Raw genomic sequence first — 7,648 nt, 5'->3', positions numbered from 1 at the left:
GAACGTGGGCCTGCTAGGCAGTTTACATGCAGTTTGCTTCCTGACAACTACCCCCACAAATCACGCCAGGTTTAGCCCTTGTTGATCAGTTTTTTGTGCTTCCTCCATATTCTTTGGTTTCTCTATTCCAAAACTAAAGAAAGCATGCACCGGAAGCATGATGGTACTGAATCATTTCCTCTCATCTAATTCAATGTGTGTCCGAAGCATTTTATATGGACCAACGAAGCACTTGTATTGTGAGGGTTGGAGCATCTACAGCCGGGCGCCCCAAACCCGCTTCATATGCCCGGCGGACGCCGGTGGGTTCCGGAAGCAAGGTAGGGACGCGCGGGTGTGAGACACAAGACATACCTAGGTTTGTGGCCCTCCGGGGGAGGTACCCCTAGTCCTGCTGAAATGGTATGATATGCACAAGGAGCTAGCTGTTTGGTGGAGGAGGAAGGAGCTAGCTGTTCATTCTTGCCTCTCGATCGTGTCGTCGTCTAAGAGAGAGGCGGGAACGAGCGTCCACGAGCAAGTCGATGCGAGGAGCCCCCTGGGGTCTTTTATCGACAGACGCCCTGGCGCAGCCAGCCCGGGCAGGCAGGCACCATGTCCGGCTCGCAGTCTTGGGGCTACCCGGGGGTCATCCTCCCGGCAGTATGTGTGGGCCCTACGACCCAGAGTGATTCTTAGTTGTATTTGTTAGCCCGGGCGATCCAGAGTGACTAGTAGTGGCATTGGTGGTCCGGACGACATAAAGGGGCACGAGGTGGTATTGGTGGCCCGACCCGTAGTGTTACTTGTGGGCACACAACTGGCACTATGGGTAGTTTGATCCCACTACTAGATATGGGTCGTTTAAACCCAGAACTATAAGTATGGGTCATCCGGTTATACAATCACCACTATGGGTCGTCCGAACTTAGAACTTCAAGTATGGGTCGTCTAGGTCCACCAGCACCACTATGGGTCATCCGGTCCCACAACTAGAACTATTGGTCATCTGATCCCACTTCTAGCATTATGGGTCATCGAACCCAGAACTACTATTATGGGTTGTCTGGACTGACAACTAGCATTACCGGTCATCCGGACCTGCAACTACCTTAACAACTAAGATCAGTACGTGTGGGCCTAAATGATTAACATTGATACTAGTGAGCCCAAACGAGTAAGACCGGTACTTGTGGGTCCAGCCGACTAATATCGATACTTGTGGCTCTGAATGACTAAGAGCGGTACCGCCGCCCGAACGACTAAAAGATCGGTGCGCGTGGACCCGGACAACTGAAATTAGTTATCCCGAACGAGTAAGATTAGTACTTGTGGGACTAGACGACTAAGAAAGATACTTGTGGGCGTGCAATCTAGCAGCCCCAACTTTATCAATCTTCAGGAGCCCCGACAATACAACTCCCAACAAGGTCATGCACCCGTCTAAATTTCTGTAAACCACAAGGCGAGCAATACAACCCCCAATACACACACAGACCCACAAATAAAAAAATGCAACTCGATCGTTACTTTGCCACCTTTGAAGAATGCAATCAAGCTACAGGGATGGAAAACCACAAGGCCTAGTTCATCAAAACAATGCTGCTCATATAACTGTAGGATTAGGCATTCACTATAGTCAGAAGAAATGATCCAAGAATGCATCTGCAAGAACAAGAAACTGCGGTCTCGCTCAACCCTCTGCAGAGATAGCAGCAGGGGAACCCGATATGATCCCAAACACATCCCATTCCGATCAACTCCACCTCATCAACAGTATTTCCTATCTTCATATGCATGACCTCAAAATGCCGCTGTTGAAACAAGTCCCTGCACCGCAGCGTCCATCGTGGACGCCCACAATCACTGTTCATAGGAGACCATGTGAGCAAACATTAGTCCTACTTCTTTTGGTCAAAAGTATTAGTAACACTTTCCTCAATAAATGAGGCAGCAACTTTGCTAGAATAAAAAGACACTTGCAACCTTATAAATCCCTGAAGTCCAACTCTATTAAGTTCCACTCATTAAAAATCAATAGGAGTAGATATTTTGAGCGAAAGATAGATATTTTGTAAAATTAAGGAGCTCAAGTGAGCCACTGTCATTCAGCATGAAACGGATAATACAAGCTTAGGTTTGTCCAGTTCAGAGAAAAAAACATAAACCATCAGCAAGACGTAACAACATGCAAAGCAGAGCAACAACGATGGCTCTCTGCCAAAACAAAGCAAGCTATCCTTGTAATGGATCAATTCACTCCAACACCCTTACAAAACAAGCGACTGGTTTAAAAGAAGCTCATCGATCACGCAACTTCCAGCGAAGCTCGAAAGTTTTTCCATCCTTCAATTCCTTGCCCACCCAACATTTTTGTGCAGCCTGCTACCTGCACATCACACAAGTCTTTTCTCTGTAACTTTATCAACTAAACGCTAGAATCCATAGGGAAGATATTTCTGAAGCAAAGCATCGGTCCTCTTTTTCCAAAAATAACAAATAACTGTCGCTGCCCCATTAGAACCAGATTCTTATCTTTACACCTACAATTTATCACCCAATCACAAAGTCCCTCCAAGCTAACAGAACTGTATTCATCGGAACAAAAAGCACACTGCACAGTCTTCCCAATATTACGTTTGTCCGTAGTTGCCACGGTGAAATTCATCACCCAATCACAAACACCATCCATGCTAACTGAATTGTATCAAAACAAAAGGCACACTCTCCAGTGTTCAAACCGTAACCGGCAACTGAACACTTAAACAAGATATGATATCTACTGACTGTTTTCTACTGCAAAAAAGATTATTTCCTGTACGACACTACCTCTATCATTCGGATTATTCTGGTTAAGATACTATTTCTAAATTTTAACCACAAGAACATGTTGATCATAAGTGAAACTTTTACATACCAAAATTTTCTACAAGGTCACTTGACCTGTTGAGCTTTCAGAATCGACGGTTATAGACACCGGACCTTCTCCGTCCTCGGCGGCGGCGGACGACTGGGCAGGAGAACGGGGTCAGAGGATGTACATGAAAAAACAGGGCCGTCCTCGGCGGCAGCGGCGGCGGAAGATTAAGCCCCGGGGTTACCTTCCTATGGATTCGGTCGCCGGCGTTGATGGCCTTCAGTGGCTGATCCAGGGAGGAGGCGCTGCCGTGGGGAGGCCCTATTCGACGGGGCGATGCTCGGGGCGCTGGGGCAGCAGAGGAGAGCAGGCGGCTGCGGCTGCGGCTGTGCGAGGGTCGCCGGCGGCGGTGGCACGAGCGATAGGACGCCGACGGCGCCACGGTCGAGGGCAGGGTTGGCGGTGGCTCCTTGTGCGAGGGGATTGAGGAGCCTAACAACGACGAGGGCTGTGCCAGGGATTGACTAGCGATTAGATTGACCTGCTAATTTATAACTCTATCCTTTGCACACAAAAAAAACCCTTTAAGTCATTTCTCAGATCCGACGGTTAGAAAAAACAGAGACGGAGTTATACGAAATTACGAGTTGTAACTCGCCAATCACCGTAAAAGAGCTCATCTAATTTATTGAACACTCAGCAATTAATTACTGATTGCTCGACAGCAAAGTTGAAGCCATTTTAGTACAACTAGAACAAAAGACACAAAGTCTAAAAATGAACTGGTCATCTTCAAGTCAATCCTAGCAAAATATAATAGCGTTTGATAAGATGGCGTGTATTAACTAAACTTATATGTGCATATGTAGTTATAGCAAGAACTGGTCGGGATCTATAGGAGAGACATCAGCTCCAAAGAGCAGATGAAATGAGTTATTCCATCCAAAATTGAGTACCTGTGCGATAAATCCTTTTCATTGCTTCCTATTAACCAACTAAACAAAAGAGGTACAAATTTTATCCATATGTAAGAAAAGAAAGAGGCATTTAAAAAAACAAGATGATCGATACAAAAGCATAGATGCTGCAAATGAACTAGGCAAGTTTGCAGATCAGAACCTAATAGTACACGAACCATAGTTAGACAATTATCAATCAAGAAACCCAAATCTTGAACCACATCAAATAAGCAACACTAAATACAATCCTGATTGAGGAGGTACTGTAATTTTATTGTGTACAGTTGACTTGGTTTACAGATTTGTCAAGCTTATTTTTTTATGTAAGATTGGTTAATCTTCAAGTGTTCAGAATTTTTTTATTTTTATTTTTGAAAGGAAAAGATGGCTGGAGGCCAAAGTGTTCAGAATTGCAAATCACCAAACCACTAACAGAAGGAATGACAAGTACTTATGGCAGAGTAGCCTATGGTATTCGACATAGACAAGCATTACCAAAGCTAATATGATGTCTCATGCCCGTTTCTTTTTCGTTTGATCTGATCATTCATCCCTTCTCAACCGTGGTTTTAAGTTACCACTTACCAGTTACCAGTCAGATAGTCGTTGGCAAAATGCCGCAAGTAACACTAACAGTCTCAATGAAATAGTTCAGGATTACTATAGCGAAGTGCCATCTTCCCAGAATTAGTAGCATTTCGCGTAGAGGCAACCTGCACCTGCTCGCCAAAACAGACCGCCCTCGAATGTGCTCAGGCCCTCAGGGCAGTGGCGAGTAGGAACTCACTCTGCCCCTGGCCTTCGGAGGCGTCTCCCTCACGGTCCTGCTGCGCATACATGGCGATGTCGGAGCCCCCGGAGACGAGGTTCCACCGTGGCATCCGGTCGAACAGGTGGCGGGCGTCGTCAAGGCGAACCAGCTTGATTGGAGCAGCCGCGGAGGAAGTTGGTGAGGAAGAGACCCGGGAGAGCCTCGGTGAAGATGGCTCGGCCGTGCGCGGCCGGGAGGAGGCAGTCGCCGGCGAGGCATGAGGAGAAGCTGGGCGAGGGAGGCTCGTGTACCGCCGGCTCGGGAGAGGACAACGAGCTTCTTCACCTCCGGCGCGTTCTTGACCAACCGCGCCTCGCATGTACGACATCCCGTCGGAATCGAGCGCGTCGACGCGGGAGTCGGGAGTTCAGAACCGAGCGGCAGGGGAGGCGGGTGGCGCACGGGACCGGGATTGAGGGGGCCGCAGTTTTAGCCCTTAACCTGGGCCGTCATCGACAGGGCCTGGCCTGTACTTTTTGTGGGCCACATCCATCCACCCGCGACTGTATATAGGGAGGTGATGGACTCGGTACCTACACTGCCTCGATCTGAACTCCGTCTCCTCCGCCACGAATCCATCCACAGCCGCGGCCATCGTCTTACGGCGCCGGAATATCGCCACCGGGCCTGGCGTGTAGGATTAGTTCGCGGTCAGCGGCGAGGGAGGCAGCGACTGCCGGCGTGGAGAGGAGGAGCATCGGGGTCGCGCACCGGCGAGTGTCCATCGTTCCCCACGCCGGCTGCAGATACGGGGACGAGTGCAGCGGCGACGGGCGGAAGCGGGACGCGGGGCGGAGCGGGTGGACACGCCGGCGGCTTCAGTTCATGGTAAGACCGATGCTTCAGTCCCACATGGCCAGTCCAGGACGTTTTTGACCTATTTTTAAGCGTTTCCCTTTACAATGGTATCAACAAGAAAGACATCGGTATTATAGGATGAACAGTCGAGCGCACAGATGGCACGCTCTGGGGGTGATCACCACGGGCGTGGCATGCTCTGGCGCGTTCCCACGTAAACAACCATGTCCAGAGTATAATCCCTAGTGGTTTTAGTGTGGGTGTGTGCTCGAATGGGTCTAGTAAGGTTCAGTTGTGAGTTGAGCATCCATGTTAGGTTTCCATCAGTAAGTGTTTGCGATCTGCCATTTGAAATTGGCTTCGCAAAACATGCTCATTTTTGTTGTGGCGGTGTTTGGTATGATGATGGATGTTTATGCAAAATATGAGGACATATGGATGCATCTATGTGGCACTTCCTGTACAACCAGAAATTGTGTACAGAGACTTGGTGATCTTTCTGTGGTGAAGTGGCTTGACCACTTGGGCTGATTTTCGCTGTAGGGTGATCTAATATGGTGATGCACATGCCTGTAAATTTTGGTGGCAAGTGGATGATCCTAAATGGTACTTCATGTACAATTTAATAGTATGCACAGAAACTTGGAGAGCCTGTTGTGCTCAAATTGTGAAGCTGATAAAGCCAAATTTTGGTGCGGTGGGGTCCTATATGATGTAGATCATGCATGCAAAATTTGGGATGAAATGACTGAGGGAAAAGTGCACTTCATGTAGAACTAGGCTCTCTGGTCCATATCTTTGGAAATTCACCAGGGTTATATGGAGTGGTGTCATGTGCTATATTTTTGGTGGCATGGGTAATTTGTCATATTTGGGAATCATGTTTTTTTTGGATCAAGTGGGTGGATGAAAAATATACTTCCTTCACAACATGCCTAGGTGGATGCAACCTTTGGGAAAACTGTGGAGGAGCTATGGGTGTTGGATGTGGCTCAAATTTGGTGGTCATGTAAAATATGAGTGTATGGTGGTGTATACAAAATATGAGCTTCAAAGTATGAAGCTATAATGCACTTGCTTTGCGACCTGATAGATCTGGCAAAAGCTTAGGAGGGATACTTTGGTCAAAATTGACTTGGGTGTGGGTGGTTTAAGATGGACATGGTGAATATATTTGTAGGAGAGGCTCTGCAAATATTTTGGGGATTTTATGTACAAGGAATAAGGGTGTTGCAGTTCAACTGGGGACCTGGGGTTTCTGTTAGCAGAGGGGGCAGTTAGGGTTTTGGGAGGCAAAACCCTAATTCCATGTAGCTAGGCAAGTCAATACTCTAAATTAAACACACTAGTGCAAATAAAAGCAAGAACACCAAATGAAAAAGACACAAGGCAAAACAAGAAAGGAATTTTCCAGAAGGGAAAATCCAAGGTGTTACACGCGTGGCCGGCGGCAGTGGCATCGAGTCCACGCGATGATGGTGTCGATCTAGGAGGTCGCGGCTTCGATCCAAGAAAGGCTCCGACCTGGGAGCACCTCATTTTTGTGTGGAAAGGTGTGTGTGGCTCCTGCAAAAAATAGGGTTTCATTTTGGGTCAAGGCTGTTTTTGGGGATTTTTTGTCCAAAAAGACCACCTGTCCAATGAAATTGCCAGAAAAGACCCTCACTGATTAAAATTGACAAAAAAGACCCCCTGGGCCATGGCGATAGGCGCGCCAACCGACACGTGGCACCTGCCGCCACGGTGCGAGGCGGCAGGCGCGCCAACCGACACGTGGCACCTGCCGCCACGGTGCGAGGCGGCAGCCCTTGCCGTCACCGGGCCAGGCGGCAGGCTGCCCATAACTGAAATCAGCAATCGCGACGGAACGGAGCTGCCGTGGTGGGCCCTGCCGCCTTAGTGGCTGGCGGCAATACTGTAGCTGCTGGGCCCCGCCGCCTCACGGGCTGGCGGCTACACTCAATTTTTAGTCTCGCTGTACGTTTTAAATTTAAAATATATTGTATTATAATCAGTACGTTTAAGCTAGCTAGCAACTGGCACGGCAGAACATGCGTGCATGCATGTAACAGCTGGTCTTGCACTGCATCTCACATGCATGAGATTGCACGAGGAGGAAGGCAGCAGTTTGTTTATGGGTGGAAACTAGAAAGTAGTAAAACCAAGGCAAAAAGGTGATATTGCACTGCATCTCACAGTGCTGCCGCCTGCTCTTGAGGCGGCAGGGCCCATCACGTCAGCCCC

At 48.4% G+C, this 7,648-nt stretch overlaps 1 long non-coding RNA gene across 1 annotated transcript; it reads right to left on the bottom strand.

The window, feature by feature from the left end:
* Positions 1-1,492: 1,492 nt before the first annotated feature.
* LOC125549059 lies at positions 1,493-3,355 on the bottom strand. The gene is made up of 3 exons (XR_007301231.1): positions 3,081-3,355; positions 2,897-2,989; positions 1,493-2,368 (listed from the first exon to the last, which is right to left on the bottom strand). It is a non-coding gene; the product is annotated as an uncharacterized LOC125549059 (long non-coding RNA).
* Between the last annotated feature and the right edge of the window lie 4,293 nt (positions 3,356-7,648).

Source organism: Triticum urartu, chromosome 3 (assembly GCF_003073215.2).
Source record: "Triticum urartu cultivar G1812 chromosome 3, Tu2.1, whole genome shotgun sequence".
Taxonomy (NCBI): domain Eukaryota; kingdom Viridiplantae; phylum Streptophyta; class Magnoliopsida; order Poales; family Poaceae; genus Triticum; species Triticum urartu.
The sequence above is the reverse complement of the archived record's forward strand: the minus strand, read 5'-3'. Positions and strand labels throughout refer to the sequence as shown.